Source organism: Equus caballus, chromosome X, assembly GCF_041296265.1.
Source record: "Equus caballus isolate H_3958 breed thoroughbred chromosome X, TB-T2T, whole genome shotgun sequence".
In the NCBI taxonomy this organism is placed as follows: Eukaryota; Metazoa; Chordata; class Mammalia; order Perissodactyla; family Equidae; genus Equus; species Equus caballus.
Window position 1 is genome coordinate 119,541,991 of NC_091715.1, and position 27,913 is coordinate 119,569,903.

The following is a 27,913-nucleotide window of genomic DNA, read 5'->3' on the forward strand; positions in this document are numbered from 1 at the left end:
CTTGGAGAAATGGCTAATTCTAGGAATGGGCTAAAAAATTTACAAGAGGAACCTGGACCATCTTGTATTGCCAGGAAGTGCTAATAAAAACAATCATCACAGTGATGATAGAGGTATGTCAAAAGGACACAGGAGTCAGCTGAAAGAACTCCCTTTGGCCAAAGCTGGAACAATTTGAGCCACAAAATAAAGTCGTATTTCAGGTCCGGTCCCATGGCTGAGTGGTTAAGTTCGTGTGCTCTGCTTCTGCAGCCCAGAGTTTTGCAGGTTCAGATCCTGGGCGCAGACATGGCACTGCTCATCAAGCCATGCTGAGGGGGCATCCCACATAGCACAACCAGAAGGACCTACAACTAGGATATACCACTGTGTACTGGGGGGCTTTGGGGAGAAGAAGAAGAAGCAGGAAAAAAAGAAGATTGGCAACAGAAGTTAGCTCAGGTGCCAATCTTCAAAAAAAAAGTAGTATTTACCCATGAGTCTTTACTTACTGCTATAAAAAAATGATTGAATAAATAAACAAATGGAGGAGAAGGAATAAATATCCCATGCAGAAGAATTCCAAATAATTTATGTGGATATTCCACCCTCATGGAGGAAGAGGGTGACTACCCATTCCTTAGTGTGGGCTGAGCATAGTGGAAGCCTTCCAAAGAGAACAGTATGGAAAGGGTCATAAAATAGTAACTTTACAGTAGAGAAACCTGAAAAATACTACCCCAACCAGATGATCAATGTTAACATCAACAGTGGTAAGTCATGTTGATAGCATGTACCTTTGATATGATGAGATGAAAATGGGACATTACCTCTGTGTTCCTCCTCCCCAAAATACATAACCCCAGTTTAATCATGAGGAAAATATCAGACAAATCCCACCTGAGGAACATTCTACAAAATACCTGAGCAATACTCCTGAAAACAGTACAGTACCAGTATTCCTCAAAAGCAAGGAAAGTCCAGGAAAATGTCACAGACAAGAAGAGTATAAGGAGACATGACAACTGTAAATGTAATGTGGAACAGTATGTAATGTAATGCTGGAACAATAAAAGGACATTAGGTAAAAACTAAGGAAATCTGAATGAGATATGTACTTTTAATAATAATGTATCAGTATTGATTCATTAATTGTGACAAATGTACCATAATACTTAGCAAGATTTAATAATAGGAGACACTGAGTGTGTACTATATGTTACCTCTCTGTACTATGTTTGCAATTTTTCTTTAAATCTAAAACTATTCTAAAATAAATTGTTTACTTTTTAAAAGTGTTGTGGCTCTCTATTTTGCTGTTACCTGTGTCAAATTGTAGGAAGGACACCAGAGGACCCGGGAAACTTAGAAGTGATACAATAAAAAGAAAGAAAGAAGAGGGAGACAGTGTCAAGATCACAGCATAGGAAGACTCTGAATTCACCTCCTCCCATGGAAACAACAAATTTACAACTACTCTTGGATCAATTACCCCTGAGACAGTACTGAAAACTGGACTAAAAGAATCCCTACAAGGGACAGTGCTGACTGAGGTGGAAGAGGTAGAAATTCCATTCTGGAGAGACGAAAGCCAACTTCAAGCCATAGTACTTCACGGCTGGCCAGGAGCAATCCTAAGGTACAAGGCCTTCCCTAGAGGAGTGAGGGATCTAAGCAGGGGAGCATTAGCACAATAAGCAACTTTTGGACTCAGCACACGCGAAACAAGGGTCATAATATCTGGCTTTGCTAGCTATTAACTACAACAGAGAATAAACCCAGAAAAGTTTTTAGACATAAGGGGAAAAAAGCCTGCTCTTAAAGGACCCATGCACAAATTCACCTATTTTAGAAAGCAAACTAAAATCACCAGAAAGAAAGGTGCACAGTCCTTTGGTGAAAAGAGACTCGCTTGATAGGCTCTGCATGCATCTCAATGAGAGGTGAGACCTCCCCAAGGACTGAGACATTGGCAGCAGCCATTATTGTGACTGACTACAGGCATGCTGACACAAACATCATTGGAGTTCTTCCCTTGGCCTGTTAGTGCAGGTGTCTGCATCACCCACTAGAGCATCAATTTAATCCAGCTCAGCCAGGGCAGGCAGCCTGCCCTAGGGACTGACCCCACCCAACAGCAAACCTTCAGGCAACTTGTGTGCCTGATAAGCAGGGGGTGTGAGAGCTCTGCAGTGGGGTGAGTGGATCCGCCTCTGCAGGGCAGGGCATGCATAAGGGGTGGGCCTGCATTGGTGGAGTGAGTGAGGCCTCTGCAATGGGGTGACTGGATCCACTTCAGTGGGTTGGGGTGCTTGTGGGGCAGGACTATGTTGATGGGGTGTGTGGCCCTGCAGGAGGTGGGTTTTGTCAGCTGCCACAGACTTGTGCTTCTCAAACAGCCACATAGGGGATCAGCCCCACCTTCCAAAGCCAGAAATAACTGGATGCTCCTGTGCCTAGGGCCAGCCCAACTTAACTGGAATCCTCAGAGAGCTGACAACATCTTTGCAGGCTGGAGGCCTGGAGCAGTTGTAAGCCCTTGAGCCTAGCAACCAGCCATGCTGGGGGCCTACTCACTTAACAGAAAAACTTCAACAGGAACATGCTATTAGACCTTGCAGCCAACGGTGCTGGGACTCCTCATGCCCAATGAAGTGACTGAAGGGTCCATAGTAGCCAAATGCAGCTGAGCATTATAACCAGCAAGCCAGGGGTACAGCCTAGCCTCCCCAGGCACCTGCAGTAAGAGCAACCCTGCCACAACAGAAGGGCACAGGTAGCCCACACAGAGAACACTCCTGGAATATTTGGAACTGGTGATGAGTGGGAAGCACACTACTAGGCTTCATAAGGCATCTGCTACACAAGGCCACCTCTCCAAGATTGGGAGATGTAGCTGACCTACCTAACACATAGATATAAGCACAGAGAAAGAGGCAAAATGAGAAGACAAAGGAATATATTCCAAGTAAGGTAACAGGACAAAACCCCAGAAAAGGAACTAAATGGAAACAGAGATAAACAATCTACCCGAAAAAGAGTACAAACTAATAGTCATAAGGATGCTTACTGATCTTTGGAGAAGAATGGATGAACTCAGTGAGAACTTCAACAAAGAATTGGAAAATATAAAGAACCAATCAGAAATGAAGAATACAAAAATGGAAATGAAAAAATCACTTGAGGGAATCAATAGCAGAGTACATGATATAGAAGAACAGATCAGCGAGCTGGATGAAAAACTAAAGGAAATCATCCAAGCTGAATAGAAAAAAGAATTAAAAAGAATGAGGACAGTCTAAGGGACCTCTGGGATGACATCAACTGAACTAACATCCGTATTATAGGTGTCCCAGAGGGAGAAGAGACAAAGGGCAGAGAATATGTTCAAAAACATAATAGCTTAAAAGTTTCCTAACCTAAGATAAAAAACAGATGTCTAGGTACAGTAAGCACAGAGAGCACCAACCAAGATAAACCCAAAGAGGACCACAGCAAGACATGTAATCATTAAAATTTCAAGAATTAAAGATAAAGAGAGAATCTTAAAAGCCGCAAAAGAAAGGAAAAAAGCAACATACAATGGAAACTCTGTACAGCTATGAGCGGACTTCTCAGCAGAAACCTTACAGGCTAGAAGGAAGTGGCATGATACATTTAAAGTGCTGAAAGGAAAAAATCTACAGCCAAGAATACTCTACCCAGCAAATTATCATTCAGAATGGAAGGAGAGATAAAGAGTTTCCCACATAGGCAAAAACTAAAACTACAAGTTTATCACCAAGAAACCAGCCTTACAAGAAATGCTAAAGGGTTTTATTTAAGTGGAAAAGAGAAGACCATAAATAGGAATAAGAAAAGTATCAAAAAAAATGCAACAAAATCACTGGTAAAGACAAATATACAGTAAAGGTAGCAGATCAACCACCTATGAAGCTAATATGAAGGCAAAAGACAAAAGTTCTAAGAGGTTAAATATGATATCACAAATGTAAAATGTGAGAGGAGGAGAGTGAAAGAGTAGAGCTTTTAGCAAGAGGTCAAACTAAAGAGACCATCAACTTAATATAGATTCCTATGTACATAGGCTAGTATATATGAACCTCATGATAATCACAAACTGGAAACCTATAATAAATACACAAAAAATTAAGACAAAGGAACATAATTCTAAAGAAAGACATCAAAATACAAGGGAAGAGAACAAGAGAAGAAGAAAGGAACAGAGCAAAACTACTATAACACCCAGAAAAAAAGTCACAAAATGGCAATAAATACATATTTAACAATAGCTACTATAAATGTCAATGGACTAAATGCTCCAATCAAAAGGCATAGGGTGGTTGATGGGATTTAAAAAAAAAGATCCATGTATATGCTGCATACAAGAGACACACTTCAGACCTAAAGACACTCACAAACTGAAAGTGAAGGGATGGAAAAAGATACTTCACGCAAACAGCAAAGAAAAGAAAGCTGGAGTAGCAATACTTATATAAGACAAAATAGACTTCAAAACAGAAACTAACAAGAGACAAAGAAGGGCACTACATAAGGATAAAGGTAACAATTCAACAAGAGACTATAACACTTGTAAATATGTATGCACCCAATATAGGAGCATCTAAATATACACAGCAATTATTAACAGACATAAAAGGAGATATAGACAGCAACACAATAATAATAGGGACTTTAACACTCCACTTACACCAGTGGATAGATCATGCAAACAAAAGATCAATAAGGAAACATTGGCCTTAAATGACACTTTAGACCAGATAGTCTTAGTAGATACATACAGAACATTCCATCCAAAAACCACAGAAGACACATTCTTTTCAAATGTACACAGAACATTCTTCAGGATAGGTCACATATTCGGCCACAAAACAAGTCTCAATAAATTTAAGAAGATTGAAATTATACCAAGCATCTTTTTTGACCACAATGATACAAGACTAGAAATCAAGTACAGGAAGAAAATCAGAAGAGCCACAAATATTTGTAGATTACACAAAATGCTACAGAACAAAGATTGGACCAAAGAAGAAATTAAAGGATAAATCAAAAAATACCTGGAGTCAAATGAAAATGAAAATACAACACGCCAAAATTTATAGGATACAGCAAAAGCGGTTCTAAGAGGGAAGTTTATAGCAATATAGGCCTATCTCAACAAAGAAGAAAAATATCAAATAAACAATCTAACAGTGCACCTAAAGGAACTGGAAAAAGAAGAACAAACAATGCCCAAAATCAGTAGAAGGAAGGAAATAAAAATCAGAGCAGAAATAAATGAAATAGAGACTAAAAGAACAATGGAAAAAAATCAATGAAACTAAGAGATGGTTCTTTGAAAAGATAAATAAAGTTGACAAACCTTTAGCTAGACTCACCACGAAAAAAAGAGACAAGTCTCAAATAAATAAAATCAGAAATGAAAGAGGAGAAATTACAACTGACACCTCAGAAATACAAAAGATTATAAGCGAATACTACAGAAAGCTACATGCCAACAAATTGGATAATCTAGAAGAAATGGATAAATTCTTAGATTCATACAACCTTCCAAAACTGAATCAAGAAGAAATAGAGAATTTGAATAGACCAATCACCAGTAAGGAGATCAAAACAGTAATCAAAAACCTACCCAAAAATAAGAGTCCAGGACCAGATGGCTTCTCTGGAGAATTCTACCAAACATTCAAAGAAGATTTAATACCTATCCTTCTCAAACTATTCCAGAAAACAGAGGAAGAGGGAGCACTCCCTAATACATCCTATGAAGCCAACATTTCCCTGATCCCCAAAACTGACAAGGACAACACAAAGAAGGAAAACTACAGGCCAATATCACTGATGAACATAGATGCAAAAATCCTCAACAAAATTTTGGCAAACCGAATACAGCAATACATCAAAAAGATTATACACCATGATCAAGTGGGATTTATACCAGGGACACAGGGATGGTTTAACATCCGCAAATCAATCAATGTGATACACTACATTAACAAAATGAGAAACAAAAACCACATGATCATCTCAATAGATGCAGAGAAAGCATTTGACAAGATCCAACATCCATTTATGATAAAAACGCTCAATAAAATGGGTATAGAAGGAAAGTACCTCAACATAATAAAGGCCATATATGACAAAGCCACAGCCAACATCATACTCAACAGACAAAAACTGAAAGCCATCCCTCTGAGAACAGGAACAAGACAAGGATGCCCACTTTCACCACTCCTATTCAACATAGTACTGGAGGTGTTGGCCAGAGCAATTCGGCAGGAAAAAGAAATAAAAGGAATCCAAATAGGCAATGAAGAAGTAAAACTCTCGCTGTTTGCAGACGACATGATCTTATATATAGAAAACCCCAAAGAATCCATAGGAAAACTATTAGAAACAATCAACAGGTACAGCAAAGTCGCAGGATATAAAATCAACACACATAAATCAGTAGCATTTCTATATGCTAACAATAAACTAACAGAAAAAGAACTCAAAAACTCAATCCCATTCACAATCACAATGAAAAGAATAAAATACCTTGGGATAAATTTAACCAAGGAAGTGAAAGATCTATACAAGGAAAACTACAAGACTTTCTTGAAAGAAATCGACGACGACATAAAGAGATGGAAAGACATTCCATGCACATGGATTGGAAGAATAAACATAGTTAAAATGTCCATACTACCTAAAGCAATCTACAGATTCAACGCTATCCCAATCAGAATCCCAATGACATTCTTTACAGAAATTGAACAAAGAATCCTAAAATTCATATGGGGCAACAAAAGACCCCGAATTGCTAAAGCAATCCTGAGAAAGAAGAACAAAGCTGAAGGCATCACAATCCCTGACTTCAAAACATACTACAAAGCTACAGTAATCAAAACAGCATGGTACTGGTACAAAAACAGACGCACAGATCAATGGATCATAATTGAAAGCCCAGAAATAAAACCACACATCTATAGACAGCTAATCTTCAACAAAGGAGCTGAGGGCCTACAATGGAGGAAAGAAAGTCTCTTCAACAAACGGTGCTGGGAAAACTGGACAGCCACATGTAAAAGAATGAAAATCAACCATTCTTTTTCACCATTCACTAAAATAAACTCAAAATGGATCAAAGACCTAAAGATTAGGCCTGAAACAATAAGTCTTCTAGAAGAGAATATCGGCAGTACACTCTTTAACATCAGCTTCAAAAGAATCTTTTCGGACACCATAACCCCTCACATGAGGGAAACAATAGAAAGAATAAACAAATGGGACTTCATCAGACTAAAGAGCTTCTTCAAGGCAAGGGAAAACAGGATTGAAACAAAAAAACAGCCCACTAATTGGGAAAAAATATTTACAAGTTATTTATCCGACAAAGGGTTAATCTCAATAATATATAAAGTACTCACACAACTCAACAATAAAAAATCAAACAACCCAATCACAAAATGGGCAGGGGACATGAACAGACATTTCTCCAAAGAAGATATATGGATGGCCAATAGATACATGAAAAGATGCTTATCATCACCAATCATCAGGGAAATGCATATCAAAACTACACTAAGATATCACCTTACACCTGTTAGAATGGCAAAAATTTCCAAAACCAAGAGTGACAAATGTTGGAGAGGCTGTGGAGAAAAAGGAACCCTCATACACTGTTGTTGGGAATGCAAACTGGTGCAGCCACTATGAAAAACACTATGGAGATTCCTCAAAAAGTTAAAAATAGAAATACCTTACGACCCAGCCATCCCACTACTGGGTATCTATCCTAAGAATCTGAAATCAGCAATTCCAAAAGACCCATGCACCCCTATGTTCATTGCAGCATTGTTCACAATAGCCAAGTCATGGAACCAAACTAAGTGCCCAGCAACTGATGATTGGATAAAGAAGATATGGTATATACATATACAACGGAATACTACTCAGCCATAAAAAGGACAAAGTCGTCCCATTCACAACAACATGGATAGACCTTGAGGGTATTATGTTGAGTGAAATAAGCCAGACAGAGAAAGACGAACTCTCTATGACTCCACTCATAGGTGGTAGTTAACATATGGACAAAGAGAACTGATCAGTGGTTACCAGGGGGAAAGGAGGGGTGGGGGAGCGCACTACGGGTGAAGTGGTGTACCTACAACATGACTAATAATGATGTACAACTGTAATTTCACAAGGTTGTTAACTATCATAATCTTAATAAAAAAAAAAAAAAACCTACCCAAAAATAAAAGTCCTGGACCAGATGGCTTCCCTGATGAATTCTACCAAACATTCAAAGACTTAATACCTATCCTCAAACTCTTACAAAAAAGTGAAGAGGAGGGGAAGCTTCCTAACTCATTCTATGAAGCCAACATTACCCTGATACCAAAACCAGACAAGGAAAACACAAAAAAAGAAAATTACAGGCCAATATCACTGATGAACATCGATGCAAAAATCCTCAACAAAATACTAACAAATCAAATACAACAATACATTAAAAAGATCATACACCACCATCTAGTGGGATTTATTCCAGGGATGCAGGGATGGTTCAACATCCACCAATCAATCAACATGATACACCATATTAACAAAATGAAGAATAAAATTCACATGATCATTTCAATAGATGCAGAGAAAGCATTTGACAATATACAGCATCCATTTACTATAAAAACTTTGAATAAAACAGGTATAGAAAGAACGTACCTCAATATAATAAAGGCCATATATGACAAACCCAAAGCTAAGATTATTCTCAATGAAGGAAAACTTAAAGCTATTCCTATTTTAAGAACAGGATCCAGACAAAGATGCCCGCTTTCACCATTCTTATTTAACATAGTTTGAAAGTCCTAGCCAGAGCAATCAGGCAAGAAAAAGAAATAAAAGACAGCCAAATTGGAAAGAAAGACATGAAACTGTCACTATTAGCAGATGACATTTGCAATAATAAATGAATACGGCAAAGTTGGATACAAAATCAACGGACAAAAATCAGTTGTTTTTCTATGCACTAACAATGAAGTAGCAGAAAGAAAAATTATGAATACCATCCCATTTACAATTGCAACAAAAAGAATAAAATGTCTAGGAATAAACTTAAAGAAGTGAAAGATCTGTACGCTGAAAACTATAAAACATTGTTGAAAGAAATAAAAGAAGGTACAAAGAAATTGAAAGATATTCCATGCTCTTGGATTGGAAGAATTAACTTGGTTAAAATGTCCATACTTCCGGGGCTGGCCCCGTTGCGGAGTGGTTAAGTTCACGCGCACCGCTGCAGGTGGCCCAGTGTTTCGTTGGTTCAAATCCTGGGCGTGGACATGGCACTGCTCATCAAACCACGCTGAGGCAGCGTCCCACATGCCACAACTAGAAGGACCCACAACGAAAATATACAACTATGTACTAGGGGGCTTTGGGGAGAAAAAGGAAAAAAATAAAATCTTAAAATGTCCATACTTCCTAAAGCAATCTACAGATTCAATACAATCCCTATTAAAGTTCCCACAACATTTTCTACAGAAACAGAACAAAGAATCCTAAAATTTATATGGAACAACTAAAGAACCCGAATAGCCAAAGAAATCCTGAGAAAAAAGAACAAAGCTGGAGGTATCACACTCCCCGATTTCAAAATATATTACAAAGCTATAGTAACCAAAACAGCATCATACTGGCACAAACATGCAGATCAATGGAACAGAATCGAGAGCCCAGAAATAAACCCACACATCTGTGGACAGCTAATTTTTGACAAGGGAGCCAGGAACATACAACGGAGAAAGGAAAGTCTCTTCAATAAATGGTGTTGGGAAAACTGGACAGCCACATGCAAAAGAATGAAAGTAGAACATTATCTTACACCATACACAAAAATTAACTCAAAATGGATTAAAGACTTGAATGTAAGGCCTGAAACCACGAAACATCTGGAAGAAGACATAGGCAGCATGGTCTTCAACATCAGTCTTGGCAGCATATTTTCAAGTACCATGTCTACATAGAAATCGAAATATGATGTACACCTGAAATTTATATGTTATAGACCAATGTTACCTCAATAAAATAAAGAGTAATAAAATAAAAGTGTTGCAAATCCAAATATAGGGACATTCTGCAAAACAATTTGCCTATACTCTTCAAAATAGTTGATGTTAGAAAAGGCACAAAAAAAGGCTGTGGAACTTTACTAGATTAGAGACTAAGTGAAATGACAACTAAATGCAATTTGTGACATTTGAGTAGATTTTAGATAGAGTTTAAAACACCTCTAAAGGACATTATTACAATAATGGGAGAAATTTGAATATGGATTATAAAGTAGATAATAGCATTATAACAAACAGTGTTAAAATGTCTTTAGTGTGATCGTTGTACTGTGGTTATGTAGAAGAATGCCTTTGCCCTAGGAAATACACTCTGAAGTATTCAGGGATTAAGTGCAATTTACTCTCAAATGATTCAGAAAAAAATAATGTATATTTACACATAGAGAGATAAGGCAAATGTGGCAACATGCTAATAATTAATAAAGGGTGTATAAGTATTTAATGTACTATTCATGCTACTTAATATTTCAAATGTTTTGAAATAAAAAATTAGGGGGGAAAACCATGTTGCAAAGAACATTCTTGCACATATCTTCTTGGACAAATGAAACTCTGGGTTATATACTTAGAAGTAGAATTTCCGAGTCATAAAACAGGAGCATCTTTAGCTTTACTAGATATTGCTGAATTACTCTCCAAGGTGGTTAGACCAGTTTATACTTCCACTACATTTCACCACATCTTGACACAACACTGTTGATTCTTGTTTCTGTCAACCTGATGGGTGTAAGATAGTATCTCATTTTTGCTTTTTCCCCAATATTTTATTATGAAAAAAATTTAAACATATAGTAAAGTTTAAAAGACTATGCTATAAATTCAGGTGATGGCTACATGAGCATTTTGTCTGATTTGCTTTGTCACATATCTATCCATTCTTCCACCCGTAATTCCATTCATCATATTTTGCTATGTATTTCAAAGTAAGTTGAAAAGATCTTTATATTTCACCCTCAAACGCATCAGCATGAGTATCATTAACTAGAGTTTGACATTTGCTTACAGAATTTTAAGGTAAAATTTACACAGAGTGGAATGCCGAAACCATAAGTATATATGCACTGAGTTCTAACAAATGCATACACACCTGTGTAACCCAAACCTCCATCAAAATATAGGACAATACCATCATCACCACCAGAAAGTTCCCTAATTCTGCTCCAAGTCAATCCCTGGTCCCACGAGCTAACCACTCTTCTGGGGTTTTTGTCCATGATAGATTAGTTTTGTGGAAAATTCCTTTCACTCAGCATAATGTTTTTGAGACTCACTCGGGTGATTGCCTTTATCACTGATTTGCTCCTTTTTATTGCTTAGTAGAATTCTATTATATGACTATGGCATAGTTGGTTTATCCATTTTTCTGGCAATGGACACTTGGTCTCATTTCAGTTTGGGGCTATTATGACCAAAGCTGCTACGAACATTCTTGTCAAGTCTTTTTGTGCACATATGTTTTCATCTCTCTTGGGTTCTTATTATTTTAATCTGCATGTCTCTGATTACTAGTCAAATTGAGCACATTTTCATATTAACCATATTTCATTTTATATATTATCTACTTGTATCTTTTGTTCATTTTCCTGTTGAACTGTTTGTCTTTAATCCTTTTTAAAGTAAGAAGAAGAAACTCTTTATTTGGACGCTAATCATGTATCTCTTACACATTGCAAATATCTTCTCTTTACATTTTGTATATGGTATCTATTCTTATGCAGAAGTTTTAAATCTTAATATAGTCAAATTTACTAATTTTTTCCTTTACAATTTGTACTTTATGCATCTTGTCTAGGACAGTGATCTTTGGTCTAGGGTACACATTCCCTAGGGGTATGTGAAGACTTTCTAACATGTTTAAGAGTACAGATGGTTTTGAAGGAGTTGATTTCCAGATCCTCAACTTCCATATATATTCTTTCCTAAAACTGAAATATTTCAGAATGCCTGTGTGGTGGCCTCATTCTGGGACTCCCTTTCAACATTTCCTTTCACAAATGTCTGTATCCCTTTTCCCCAACCTGCACCCTAGTATCGTTCATTGCCCCAAGTATAAAACCTCTGTTGAGCCAAAAGGGGAAAATCAAAATATTGGTGTTAAAAGTGTACATACTGTGTTTATATGAAATTATAGGACAGGGAAAATGAACGCACAGTGAAAACAATCAGAACAATCGTTGCTTCTAGTGGGAATGAAGACTGACTACCTCAAACAAAAAACACAAGAGCAGATAATATGCATGTTGCAGTATGAAGGAGTGAAGTGAACTAATTCTGAAACTTACTTTGAAATGCATATAAACATAACATGGGTGAATTGATGGATAGAGGGATGAGTAGATGGAAAGATGGGTAATAAAGTAAATATAGCAAAATGATAATTGTAGGATGTAGGTGCTGAGGATATGGACATTTGTCTACAATTCTATCAACTTCTCTATTTGCTTTTAATTTTCCATAATAACATGTTAGGGCAGAAAGGACAAAAACTACTGATGCTGAGGAAGTCTCCTATACTCAAACTCTTGCATCTTTCTCTGCTCCTGAGAGACAGCTCCATGAGAAGAAAGCAATGAGAGCTTTGGTAAGAAATATTGAAGACGGCAGTGCCTTATTTCATCCAGGCAACAAACTCATGGCAAGACTCTCTGCCTCAGCTATCTTAGAATTAGAATTCAGAGATGAGATAGTTGTTACATGAAATGCATTAACATGTCTTTGTTTGAATTGAAAAACAAAGTCAGACTTTTTAAAACAAAAGTCTCATTTGTCTTTTGTTTGTGTGTGTGTGAGGAAGATTGGCCCTGAACTAACATCTGTTGGCAATCTTCCTATTTTTGCTTGAGGACGATTGTTGCTGAGGTAACATCTGTGCCAGTCTTCCTCTATTTTGTATGTGGGATGCTGCCACAGCATGGCTTGATGAACAGTGTGTAGGTCCATGCCAGGGATCTGAACCGGTGAACCCTGTGCTGCCCAAGTGGAGCGTGTGAACTTAACCACTACACCACTGGGCTGGCCCCTGACCTTATTTTGTTTTGTTTTTGTTTTTTGGTGAATAGGACTGACTCTGCCAATTAGATTATATGGTGGGTATTTTCCATAAACTGAATAAACTTAAATCAGCAGCTTCAAAAAGTTTTGATGAAAGTATAGTTAAAGCACAAGATAAACAGAAGCATTTTATCTTAAAATAGTATATTGGTGAACATTCATTCAAATTAACAATATTTTCTTATTTTTCCAACCCTTTCTGAGTATATCAGGTTAAATAAGTTACCTCTAAGTGAAAAAGTAAACAGGCATAGTTACTAGTCATCTAAAAAGTCTTTTTGGTATAGTTCCTAGAAACTGAGAAAGTGAATGACTCTATGGATGAGTAACAAATCCTTTTGCAAGTCAGATGGTTTCCAATCCTTTGCTTTCGACAAATTTGAAGGAAAATCTAATTAGGTAGTCAGACAGTAGATCATAAAAAGACATTTCTGATAGGTCACTATGCAGTTTTTGGCAAACAACTCAGAAAGAGTTCAAATAATTAAATTACATTGCTATTGCAATACTATTTATATTCCCATATTCTTATATGTTTGAACAAGTTTCTCGGTATGTATATCTATAAAAATAAAAACAAATAAAATTAATACTGAACTCTCATTCTACCAATAAGTAGCATTCGTCTATTCATACATGGGAGGGGAAAAAATCCAACTCATTCAAGCGTGCATTTCCAATAAAATTGGACTTTTTATGTTTTGCATTCATTTATCAAAATGTACAAAATATTTATGTTTTGAGCAATTTTATACCAATAATAATGGTTACAATAATTCACTCCAGAGAAATGTTTAATAGCAAAAAACTTACATTTATGAGACATTAGTTAAAAATTTATTGTATATTCACAATTTTGCTGCAAATAAATATGATAGGGTGATCAATAAAAGACTTTTAAGCATAAAAATATGTCACATTAAGATAAAATTCTGGGGCCAGCCCGGTGGTGTAGTCATTAAGTTTGCACGCTCCATTTTGGCAGTCTGGGGTTTGAGGATTTGGATCCTGGGTGCAGACCTAGCACTGCTCATCAAGCCACACTGTGGCGACAACCCACATAAAATAGAGGAAGACTGGCACAGATATTAGCTCAGTGACACTCTTCCTCAAACAAAAAAAAGAAAGGAAGATTGGCAACAGAAGTCAGCTCAGGGCCAATCTTCCTCACCAAAAAAACAGATACATTTATACGGAGGAAGTGGAATGGAAAAATGAGTTAAAGACAAAAATATATATAAATTTTCTGGCTGTTAAAAAAGAGCTTATTCGTTTAATTTTCAAATGGATGACAGTGGGTATCAAAATCACTATGTTTTTAGATTTCACTTAAAATAATGATGAGAAACACTGTCGACGCAAATAATCCATAACCAATCTAGAAATGAAAATTTGGGTGAGTTTATTCTGAGCCAAAATGTGAGGACCATAGCCCGGGGTCCAAGGACGGAAGGGCACCAAAGAAGTGGGGTGTACACCCTCAAACAGCATGTTTCACATAGGATTGAAATGTCCCATTTACAATAGTCACGAGACTGCTCTGTTGGCACAGTGATTGATGGACACAGCAGTAGTAGGTTTGCTGTCTCAGTGGACATAGCAGGGTGACAGGTCTGCTGTCTCGAGCTGGGTGGTCACAGGTGAGAGCTGGGTGGTCACAGGTGAGTGCAACAATCAGTTCCTAGCCTAGGGAAAGATGTTTATCCTTAAGGAAATGCCAATGTGGGGGAAGTTGCACCTTTATCTTAAGGCCCTTTGTTCTTGTCTCTGGGACAGAGCAAATGCTTAAAGCAGATCTACAATGCATGCTCAACAGCCAGTCAGGCCCTTATGGAAAAACAAAGTCAGGCCGAATTAGGTTTCTACCAAATGGCTTCCTCGTATACGCCAATATATCCTATTTCTTGCCATTTATTTGTTAACACTAACAATAAAAAAAAGATGGATTCGAGTTTTATACCAACATTTACAATAGATCGGAAATTACATTTTTTGTAATCATTTTAACTTATAATGAAAACATTATTATGTCATATTAAACATGTGAAAGAGGATCCATAATTTTTCAAAATTCTTTTAGGGATATGAGAGCAAAAAACATGAAAGCCACTAGTGTAAGAAATCTTTTTCTACTCTACGATGAAATTATATTCTCTTATATTTTCTTTAAAAATTTACAAGTTTTGCCTTTTACATTTATATCTCTAATCAACCTGGAATTAATTTTTATAGAGTGTCAAGTAGAGAAATATATTTTTCCCCAAAACATGGCCCAGATAGACACAGCACCGTTTCTCAACCAGCCCATCCATTCTTTCCTCACTAACTTGTAATGCCATCCTGGTCATACATCAAGTTTCCATATGGAAACCTGTGGGTCTATTTCGGGCATTACTTTCTGTTTCATTGGCCTCTGCTTATGTGTGGCCCACATCACATTGTCTAAATCACTATAGCCTTTACATTTTCCCAAAACATAGCCCAGATTTACTGACTCTGAATCATGCAAAGGGGAGTGTTCAGGAATTAGTAGTTTCTAAAAGCTCTTCAGGTGATTTCGACTCACCGGTGACCAGATTCGGGAACCACTGACTTATGTGATGGAGGCCAAATTATTTAATGTGCTGTGCAAGGTGTTATGGACTGAACTGTGTTCCCCCAAAGTTCATATGTTGAAGTTCTAATGCCTGGTATCTCAGAACGTGAGTGTATTTGGAGATGGGGCCTTTGAAGAGCTAATTAAGTTAAAATGAGACTGCTGGGGTGTGCCGTAATCTAATGTGACTGATGTCTTCATAAAACGAAGACATTAGGATACAGGCACACTAAGAGGGACAAACACGTGAAGACATAGGAAGAAGACAGTCATCCACAAACCAAGAGGAGATACCTCAGAAGAAACTGAACCTGCCAACATCTTGATCTCAGACTTCTAGCCTCTAAAACTGTGAGAAATAATTTTCTGTTGTGTAAGCCACCCAGTCCATGGTATTTTGTTATGACAGTCCAAGCGGACTAATATATGAGGATTTTATCTGGGTCGTGACTACCTCTCTAGAACCTCAGCTCTCTCTCAGGCTCCATGCATCCCCCATCAGCGGCCACTCACACCTCCACCACTTACTAGCTTTGAGACCTGGGGCATCCTAACCTCTGTCTCCAGTTTTCTTATCTGTAAAACAGGGATAATAACATTACCTCCCTAGGGTCATGTCATGATTAAATGTGATCACCTATGTAATGCATTTAACACAGTGTGAACATAAAAAACATTCAATAAATGTTAGCAGCTACACTCCAGCCATAAGGCATTAACTGCTATCCCCCAAATGCATGCTGTTTTGTTCCACTTCCACGAGTTAGCACACGCTAACATGGCTGCTTAGCACGCCTTTCTCCCACTGCTTCACCTAGCTAGCTCTTGGTTGTCCTTCAAGACTGAAGTCCTCATGGAACAAGCTCTGATCCACCCTTCTCCCAGTCTGGAGCCCTCCTCTGGCTCCCCCAGCACCCTGTGCTCGCCTGAACAAAGTCAGAAGTCATTGCAGGGTTTTAGGTGGAGGAGTGACCTGATCTGGCTACTATATGACAGGTGCCATTCTAGGTTATGAGTCAAGACAAGAATAAAAAGAACACTTAGCTCATAGGTTACTGAGAGGATTACGAGAGATAAAGTGTGTCAAGCACTTAAGATAGTGCCCGGCGTATGGTAAACACTCAGTAAATGCTAACTATTATTATCTATCTATATTCAGGACACTCCCTCACATCCATTGACGTCCGTGGCCTTTGGTTTATAGTCTTCCTCTCTAAACACAAATCTCACTACCATCCTGGGTGATGACCCTTCCAACATGCTAGCCTCTCTCCTGGACTTTGACTCCAGTAGCTTTCACCTCCACCCTACTCCAGACACACCATGACAACACCCTGACCTTGACATTGTTGTTGGATTATTGCATTTTTGCAGACTGAATAGGTTGTGTATAACCATAGGAAGAGATTAGTAGACAGAAAGTCCAGATGGGATTTTCCATTAGCTTGAGAGGAGAGTGTGCTCTTCTGTCCCTACTCTAAACAAGAACAACTCTCTTCTGTATGATTGGGTCCCTGGAAGATAAAGGCAGAGAAGGGAAGAGGGAGGGCTGGCCGAGCCCCTTGTGTTTTGTGGGCACAAGATAAGGGCAGGCATCTCATGACTGCTCAAAGAGGGGAAATTACAGTTGCAGTCTTTCTGGCCGCAAGGAGGGAGTGGGCGTTAGCGATCAAGACATCCGAGCAGAAGTCCAGAGACTGAGGGGCAGGTGCAGCCGATAGACTCTGTTCAATATGAGTGATCCTCACAAAGGCTATTCTCTGACAACGAATTAAGAGTAATCCTGTGCAGATGTGCACCCCTTCCTGCCAGAAGAAGGTACATAAAACTGAATGCTCGAAGGGCAAGGCCTGGAAGTCAGAGCTCACCCCACCTTCCTTCACTCAAAACAACTCTGCTCTTTTTTTTTTATTTGGTGGCAATAACATTGACTACTATTTATTCAGCAGTTATAAAGTATCAAGACTCTTTTAAGTACTTTACATGGTCCATTTAACTGAATCATCATAACCACATGAGTGTGGTGCCATCAGGATCCCCACTGTCCAGATGAAGATACTGAGGTTCAGGGAGGCGATGAGATTCACGCAGCCTGGTTTTTCACCTCTGACTCTAGAGTCCCAGCTCTTTTAGTTACAACAACTCCTTCAAAAAATTCTCAACCCTTTCCCTTTCCCAACTTCCCTCCTTCTCATCCAAAAGGGGGAGAGGCTAGGTCCCTAGTCCTAACCCACTCATTCCTGGGAGCCCAAGGGTTGTTGGGGGGAGCTTCGCTCCTCACCTCAGATACCCTCTCCAGCAACCACGGCCCTCTCAGAAGCCTCTGCCTCTTTTTAAGTTTTATTGAGAGGTATAATTGGCATACAATAAGCTGCACATATTTAAAGTGCACACTTTGATATAAAACAACTCTGCTCTGTATCTATTTTATTTATTTGGGCTTTCACTTTTAACTACTTTTGCAAAAAGTGTTCTAGTGCTAAACCTTTGCTGTTTCCCTCTGCAGATAACTACACATTTTACTTTTCATACAATCCAGCTGCCATTGAGGTGTGGTGACCACCCTCAAAATTCTTATTTACCTACATCTCATGCCCTGTAGCCTCTAAGGATGTGTCCTTTTTCCTGTTCTAGGCTAATGCCACTACTCGTGCTTGATCCCATCTCTTTCTCATTTACTCCGAGTCTTTGTGCCATCAAGTCTCCTTCCTTCTATTAGGGTGAACCATATCAAATTGCTGTTTGGGATATTTGGCAATAGCGGAACAGTGGCAATTTCACATGGTTCAAGCTAATATATCTTTGTTCTTTTTCTCTCTAAATGTTCCTTCTCCTCAATCAAAAACAATTACAATAAAATATCATTGTACAGGTAAGAGTAACCTCTCCATAGATTGTGATTTTCTAACTTCACATCTCTATGTGCCCCTGCATATAAAACCTAGACATCATACCCTAGATATATCTGCCTTTGCTATTCACATCTCCAACTTACAGTCCATCCAACAAGTATTTACCAAGGGTCTGACATGTTTATGAAATTTTTATTCACTCATTCAACAAATATCTTCTGAGTACCTACACTCTGCCCGACACTGTTCTATGCATTTGGAATAGATCAATGAACAAAACAAAGATCCCTGTCCTCTTGGAGCTTATATTCTAGCAGGGGTGGGAGGGAGGAGATAAAGAATAAGTGAACAAAATAAATAAGAGAACCATATAGTATGTTAGGAAGTAATAGAGACCATGCAAAAAGGAAAAAGGAGAGCAGGGAAGGAAGATTGGGAGTACTAGGAGGAAAAGTTGTAATTTTAAATGTGGTGGTCATAGTAGGCTTTATTAAGAAGGTGAAAATTAAGCAGACTTTGAAGGAGGTGAAGGCCAAGCTATGGAGATATCTGGGGGAAGTGTGCCAGGGAGAGTGAACAGCAAGCGCAAAGGCCCTGAGGCAGCAAAGCTAAAGGAACAAGGCGAAAGGCTAGTAGGAGATGAGGACATAAAGATAAGAAGGATCCTTGGGCCAGCCCCATGGCAGAGTGGTTAAGTACATGTGCTCCGCTGCAGCAGCCCAAGGTTTTGCCAGTTTGGATCCCGGGCACGGACATGGCACCACTCATCAAGCCATGCTGAGGCGGCATCCCACATGCCACAACTAGAAGGACCCACAACTAAAAATATACAACTATTTACCAGGGGGCTTCGGGGAGAAAAAGGAAAAATAAAATCTTTAAAAATAAAAAAATATAAAAAAATAAGAAGGACCCTGATCATGTAGGACTTTTGTCTTAGCTATCTATTGCTGGGTAACAAATTGCCCTAGAATTTAGTTGTTCAAAACGACAATATACAGGAATTCCAAAGTGGCTTGGCTGGGTAGTTCTGGCTCTGGACCTTAAGAGGTTACAGTTATCTGAAATCTGGGCCTCAAGAGTCCTCTTTCAAGGAGGCTCACTCACATGGTTGACAAGTTGGTGTTGGTAGTGGGCGACGAAGGAGGAGATGTGGAGAAGGGGAGGACTCAGTTTTTCCCCGTGTGGGCCTCTCTACACGCTGTCTGACTACCCTCATGACATGACAGCTGGCTTTCCCCAGAGCAACCAATCCAAGAGACAGCAAGGCTCACAATGCCTTTTATGACCTAGCCTTTTAAGTCACATGCCATAGCTTCCTCCATATTCTATTGGTTACACAGGTCAGCCCTGGCTCATTGTGGAGGAGAGCTACCCAAGGACATGAAGAGCAAGAAGTAAAGATCATTGGAGATCATCTTGCTGGCTACAACAGCTTTTGTAGGCCCTTATAAATCTGTTGCTTTTACTTTGAGTGAAATGGGGAGCCACTGAAGGGCTTTGAGCAGATAAATGACAATGATCTGACTTATTAGGATAACTCTGGCTGCTGTGTGAAGAGACTGGAGAGGGGCAAGGATGTAAGCTGTGAGACCAGTGAAAAGACTTTTATGTCCAAGAGAGAGATGGACCAGGGTCATAGCAGTGTTGATGAGAATTGGTGATATTCTGGATGTATTCTGAAAATTGAGATGACAGGATTTGCTGATGGATTGGATGTGGGAAAGGAGAGAGGGGAATTAAGGGTGACTCCAAGCGTTTTGGGGGAATTACAAAGATAAGTTAGACATAAGTCTTGCTATAAATGGACTTACAACATAGACAAGATAGGGCATGTACACAAGTAACTATAGTACATGGCAGAAAGCACTGTGCTCCATAACATAGGCACAGATTTAAGTGCCAAATAAGATGGCAAAGTTCTGGAGACGGATGGTGAATGTACATAATGCCACTGAACTGTACACTTAAAAATGGCTATAATACCAAATTTTATGTTATATACATTTAACCACAATTTTTAAAAGATGCTAACAAAACCAAAAACAAAAATTCAAGTGCCAAGAGAGTTCAGAGGAGGAAGAGATGACCTTTGGCTAAGGGAATCAGTGAAGGCTTTCAGTAGGGGCAGTCTCCTCACCTCACAGAGGGAGCAGTTTGAGCAAATTAATGGAAGGCAGGAAAGCTGGGGATGGGGACGGGCAAGGGCACTGTGAGTAGTTCCATTTTGTTAGAAGATAGGTGAGTGAACATGAAGCCAAGCAGTCTGAATATTATTCTGGAGGCAGTACTGAAGGGTTAGCTCAGATGGACTGGTCAAGGTTGGATTGTAGGGATAGAGAGGCGTTAGGAGACTGGGTGATGGTCAGATCCACCTGTAACCAGACAGATCTAGGTTTGAATCAGTGTTCCAGCTACCACACATACAAGGACTGTGACTTTGGGCAAGCCACCTAAACTCTCTAAACCTCCATGTCTTTCTCTGTAATATGGGGTAATGATAGTTACATATTTTACGATTGCTGTGAGAATTAAATGAGATAAATATTTGCTTGCAGTTATTATTATTGCAATGTCAGATGTGAGATTCTCAGAGCTGTAACAGTTGGAGAGGATCAAAGGGGAAAATATCTTAGCAAACGCCTAAGAACCAAAAAGAAGACTTTCCTCTCCTCCCTCCAAGTTCCCTTTTCATGAAGGACAGCATCATTTGAGGATGCAGGTGATACTTACGATCCTCCCCTTGAAATGAAACATTCTTGTTCAGAAACTCTCATCTCACACTAGCCTGTAAGGGAGCCCAAGCTTCTGAAACAAAATTCATCTGTCTGTCCGACAATCGTACAGCATATTTGAAATAAATCCAGGATATGATCAGCATTTTATGTACATGGATTTCCTTTCTTTCCTTTCCTTCTGCTTTCTTTCTTCCTTATTCATTTTCCCTTCATCTCCCAAACGCCTTTGCCCCCACTGAGCGTCCTCGTTTCATCCTTCCCTCCTTGGACATGGATCATACTGTAGTCTCAGTTCCCTCGTTTATCAGCTGGGAGTTACTGGGGCTTCAATTTCCACCGTAAAATGGGTTTAATAAGAGAGAGCCTACCTTATAGGGCTGTCAAGATTACAACAAAGAACACGTTATATGCCTACCACAGTGCCTGGTCTATAGGAAGAATTCAATACTTTCGCCCTCTTTATCTTTTCATCCTTTTACCTCTAGTATTCCCCTATTCCTCAACGCTAGAGCCCAGCAGCTAAAAACCGTGGGAACGAAACACCTCGAGGCTGAAGGAGGAAACGCAGGAGCTGGAGGCGGAGACTCCCAAGCGCCCGCTGCGCATGCGCGTCCGCGCCTGCAGGTTCTGGTTTCCAGCGCGGGGAGGGGGCGGGGGAGGAAGAGGCGCCGGTCCGGCCCGCTGCCCGCTTCCGGCCCGGGAAGCGGCCGGACCTTGGCGGCGCCCGGGGCGGCCTGAGCGCTAATCGAGGGACGTCCGGGCCCGGAGGGTAAATTGGAAAATGGCGGAGGAGGAAGGAGGGGCTTTGCGGGGCGGGAGGCTGGCCTCCTGGCGGGGACACTGGGAATGAAACCGCGGGGGCCCAGTGGCGCGGCCGGGGCCGGACTGCGCCCAGTGTCGCTTCGAGGCCCTGCGTGAACGCACTTTGGGCCCCGAGCTGGGGCTCCTCCGGGGAATGGGCGGGCTGTTGGGTGCGAGTGAGGGGGACGAAGCGACTTCCGTTTCCTTCTAGGCGGGGGCCCGGCCGCCGAGCGGAGGTGGCATTTCCAGATTGGGGCTCGGGCCGCCCCTCCTCCAGGACCCTCCCCTCGGGACAGCGAAGGGCGCCGCGAGCGATCGGGACCGGCTCTCCTGGCGCAGTGGGTACGGCCCGGACGGGCTTCCTCCTGCCCTCCCCTTCCCTCCTCATTTCCCCCCGGTCCCCGCGTGGCGGGGGAGGGCGAGAAGGCCGCCCCTGCCCGGCGGGGGTGGCCCGAGCGGGGCACCTTGCCCAGGTTCCCCAGACTGCTGAAGGAAGGCGTGGGTGGGTGGCATCAGGCCGGCCGGGTTCCCCCCTAAACGCCGTGGCCCCTAAGATAAATCGAGTCAAAGAACTTTTTTTTTTAATGATCAAAGAGACCGCCCCCCACCCCCACCCCCATCTGATGCCTGTGGCACACACGGAGCTGGGTGGAGTGTGTCTGGCGAGGGCGTGTGAAGCAGAAAGAATAAGAGCCAAAGAGCTTCCGGAAGAGGAAATTAGCTAGTACATAATTCTTTCCAACCTTTGCTGCCCTAGTCACCTCCCCAGCATATTCTGTGAGTAAAACAAAATTCAATCTAACTTTCAGTTTCGTTATTTTAACTCTTTAATACACTTAATTGTTTTCTTCTCGAGGAGGGAAAGTGGTTATTCCTGAAACTAAGCAACAGTCCTCTCCCCCTCCAAAGAAAGAAATACATCAATCAAAGCTTTGTAAAAACCTATCAGATTTTAATAATCTACTACTTTGCTTTCAAATATAATTGTGTCACTAGTTCTGTCACAACTATGCCTTAATAGTTAATGACGCATAGAAATTTACTTTTATAAGACGGGGGGTTGCTATAGTCTGTTCCTTCTATTTTTTTTTTTTTGCTTAACATTTGTTACAGCCAGTTCAAGAGAGCACTATTACAGACGGCCATCTTAGAATTACACATTTTAGAGTTGGAAGGGATTTTAGTCCAACCCTGTTACTTTACAAAAGCAGAAACTAAGGCACAGGAAGATTCATGGCTTGCCCAAGGCTACTGACTATTTAGATTAGAACCCAGTTTGCCTGGCTCCTTGCTCACCACTCTTTCTGCGAAACTGCTCTGCATAGCCTCCAAGCAAGAAAATTAAATGTATTCAATTTAGCGCACATTTCTGAAGCATATACCGCTTTGTGCCATACAACTGCGCTACTTACTTTCAGTGTATTTAACATGCTTATGAAGCCAGTGCCTGAGAGATTTTTCCCCATCATTCAAGAAGTGGCAGCAGGTCACGGTAAAAAGATTTATCCGCAGGCACACATGTATACAGTCCTTGTATCTGCGCATATAATTTGAAGGATACGCAAGACAATTGTTAACAGTGGTTGCTTGTAGGGGCTGGAGAGATCCAGGAGGCTTTTGACTTTGCCCTTCACATGTGGCCTGATGTACTGTTTGAATTTCTTACCGTAAACGAGTATTGGTTTTATAAGTAAAAATAAGTTTTAAAGTTTACACACATGTATGTATATCAATATAAATAAGGATATATCAATGGTATGTATATATTTTTTATATATGTATATATGTATTTATGTCCTAGTGGTTTGTTTTGTGAAATTTAGTGTGGTTCATGTCAGCCCAACTGGCAAAGCAGGCCGATTATTGGCTGCTCACGTTTCTTCTTTGGTTTTCTCCTATTAGTCCTAATGTAAGATGGTAAAAATAATATACATTACTAGTCTTTATATATTTTTAGAAATTGTGCTAAGCTTTTGATTATCTAATAATGTAGCAATCTGTAACATTCAGCCTCTCAAATTGACACAGTGGAAAAATGTGAATGTAGATGCTTTGTGGATAAGAATAATTTTAAAAAATTAAGACTGGAAAGGTCCCTGGTGATTAGTAGTTCAGCTCTTTTGTTTTTATTAATGGGTTAATTAGGACTCAAGAAAAAATGAATTGCCCAAGATTAGATGTGTGATTATTAACAGAGCTTGGACTAGTGCCTGGATCCTAGCCCAGCGCCCCTTGTGCTCTAACTTGCCCCTTGTACAGCTGTAATTTTATTGCTTTCTAGTGCATTTGATGACTCCCAACTAGGTGGACAAAGTGATGTTGACTAAAGGTTAGTCAGGCCCATTGCAGAAAACAAGAATTATTGTAATTAATATACCAGTTAATTTGTATAGCGCTTGAAATATTTTAGTAATGTAAATGTTCCCCTTACATTTGGTGTAAATGTTAATTTGTTTAGTAAATCCTTTGTTTATATTATAAATGCTTAGAGACCCCAAATGTGAAATAATGCTATTTCACTGTTTTTGTTTGGTCTCATATTTAAGTCTGGTAGCTGGTGCTAACAGGAAAAAAAAGCTATTGTTGACTATTTAAAAAACATTTATTGAGCACCTACTGTGTGCCAGACGTTCTACTAAGTGGTAAAGTTCCAAAGACGAGTATGGCAAAATAGATGCCCTTGTTCTTTTAAGGCTGGGAGATTATCTTGAGCTGTCCGCCCTGAGCTTTATCTCTGTGGTCTAATCTGGTAATAGTATTATAAAATGTAGTGGGAACCTCTGAGGGCATTGTGTGAGTAGATTTGAGGAGACGAAAACGGTAGTGGTAAATAAGTTGATATTGAATTGAACAAATATTATTTTCGTATCTTAGAGCTCATGGGGTACAGTGGAAAGACCCTGGATTGGATACCTGGGTTCTCGTCTTGGCTTTTTTTCCGTTTAACTGTGGGATTGTGAGCAAGTCAATAAACCTCTCGGTGTGTCCATATTTCTTTTTTCTTTTTCATAACTTTTTTTTTCTTTTTCGTAACATTTTTGATATATTTATTCCATCTAATTTAAAACACAAGACTATTTGGAATATTATATATATAAAAGAAATATCTTTATTATAGGAAGTTTATGAAATGCAGAGTAATATAAAAACAATAAGTGTAACCCATATTCCTTTATATTTACTTTTTTTCACAAGATCGTATTGTATATAGATTGTTTTAATCTTTTTTCTCTCATTCAACATTCTGTATTAAACATTTCCTATCTCATGAAAAGTCTTTCAAAATATAGTTTTTGTTTATCCGGCATATTATTCTGTGCCCAGTTTCTTCATCTGTAGAGTAACAGGTTTGAGCTAATTGATTACAAAGATTCAAAACCCATTATAATATTTTTTTAAACTGATTATCTCAGATTTTATCAAGGAAAATACTCACGGAAAATCCCAAATCTGTTTGGAATAAATATCTCAAATAGAGGGACAAGAAATCGAGACAAGGTGGAGATACAAACCTTAGTAATTTATGGTTTATACTTTATTTTAAAATTTCATGTAACACCTTGAATTTTAATTTGTTGGAGGTTCAAGTGATACATGTATCATTAGTGTTAAGAGCTGGCCTATTTAGTTTTATTTTGTCAGGTGGGTATAGAATAGGTTGGAGAGGGAGAGACTGGGCTTCTGAGTTTGATATTCTGAGATTATCATAGCACGGAGGAGAGAAAATTTGTGGAAGCTCACAAGGGTTTAATAACATCCCCAAGGTCCAAATAACTATTAAGTTGCATAGTTAGGATTTGAATCTGGATTTCTCTGATTCCAGTACTCATGTCTGTCTTCCCTTGCGTGCTGTATCTCAAAAGATGAAGATCTCGTAAACACATTTCTTGATGTTATTGCTTTGATCAAAATTGACCACCTTGGTATCTTTGAATAAATTGAGGACCTAAGGTGAGAAATGTTGAGATAGCACTTAGGAATGGTTTTCGGGCTGAGATAACCCAACTAACACAGCTTGAGCAGCTTCTACTTTGAGCTGAGCTCTAACATCAATATATTGACAGTGGCTGGCACGTAGTAAGTAGGTGCCTGGTCAAAAATTGTTGACCAAGTGCCTCTGCTTGTACAAAGGAATGTATCAGATGAAAAAGGAAAAATTAAAACTTCCAAAGTCTTCTATCTAGATTATCCAGCAGAAAGGCCTTTCTTGTGTTCTGAGTAATTAAGCAAAGCAGTTGTTGATTAGCTATTCTATCTACCGTAAGAGTTGTATGTTTTATCTTTCCTGTGTATACTTAACAGTAGGTTGTCTTTTGTGTGATAAAAGCATATTCATGTTTATTTTGTAGGACTCGGCATGGAATTGTACTATTTTTAATTATGGTATAGTTGTAGCTCTGCTGTTTGATATATTTTGGCATTTGATTTTGGCATGATTGGTACCCAATCTTTGTTAAGGATATGTGTGATTCACTTATGATACGCTTTTATAATGTATTTTCAAGGATATTGGTCGTGGTGAAAAGTGAGGTTTTTGTATAGACTAGGAGTAGCTTGAACTCAGATGGTTGGACAGAGGTTGAACTAACTAACAAGGCTGATTTCCTAAACTGGGCAAAACTGGTGCCACTGTGCGTTCCCTGGTATATCTAAATATTTATATATGGTTTGAACTTTTACACTTACTCCTCTAATAATTTTCTTGACCTCAGAACACAGGCCTCTCAGCATGTGCTGCTGTGTGATTTACCTTTCTATGGCTCCAGCTAATTTTTCAAGCCTTGAAAGGGCAAGGAGCCTAACAGTTTCTGCTGTCTCACTGGACTACGCTTCCTGGCAATAATAATAATCCTTACAGTAATTTCCTTGGAACTATATTGGTCATAGTCACTGGGTTTGATTTTTGACTGTCATTTACTGGCCACATGATGTTTGATGAGTAACAAGCAGTCAGAAAACCAGTTTCCCCATATTTCAAATAGAGGCTATGATATGTTGTATAGGTTAAGTTAGTACATGTGAAAACATTCTAAATTATAACGCCCATTACATATTTTAGTTATTATCGGAGGTGGCATGGTGAAAAAAAAGAGGATGGGCTGTGCAATCATACAAGCTCATGCTTACGTTTTGATCTTGTGTTGAAACAAATAGGATTTGAAATTTTTAGTTTCAATTTAGGATATTTTAGTAGATTAGAGAAAATATTTAAATGTAGCTAAAATGATAGGATGGAGGGAAAGGAAATAAGTTTGTAGATAGAGTTTAGAACATGTGGGCACACGTTAAATATGATGTATTGTTTTAATTGGGATTGTGGTCACTTCTTGTGGCACAGTGTCTTTGTGTTGTTGTTTTATTCAAACCCAGACGGAAGACAAACCTACTAAACGTTTGCATGTAGGCAGCATAGTAGCTTTCGGATAGAAGTAAATATTTTTACTGAGGAGAAAGAAAAGATGTTGGCTTTTATCAAGAACTTGTTTCAGCACTTGCTTGAGATCCCAACATGATCCTGGAAGAGAATACTTAATTCTGAGAAATATCTAGGATAGGTATTACCTATTCATTCATTACCAGGTCATCCATTAAAGTAACCCCAGCATGGCACTTGGGGAACCATTTGATGTGGTGTTTTTTTTTTTGAGGAAGATTAGCACTGAGCTAACATCTGCCACCAATCCTCTTTTTTTGCTTAGGAAGACTGGCCCTGAGCTAACATCCATACCCATCTTCCTCTATTTTATGTGGGGTGCC

General features: G+C 39.3%; 1 protein-coding gene across 15 annotated transcripts in view; it reads left to right on the forward strand.

Moving 5' to 3' along the window:
* Positions 1-21,928: 21,928 nt before the first annotated feature.
* The window catches only part of XIAP (X-linked inhibitor of apoptosis), a 39,755-nt gene continuing 33,770 nt past the window's right edge, over positions 21,929-27,913 (forward strand). For 3 of the 15 annotated variants that reach the window (XM_070257518.1, XM_005614482.4, XM_070257524.1), the window contains exons 1-2: positions 22,014-22,124; positions 22,368-22,494. The gene's annotated coding sequence lies outside the window, so the exon portion shown is untranslated. Of the gene's footprint in view, positions 22,125-22,366; positions 22,499-22,750; positions 22,934-27,913 lie in introns of those variants that run through there. The other 12 variants (XM_070257517.1, XM_070257519.1, XM_070257520.1 and 9 more) reach the window with 10 other exon arrangements.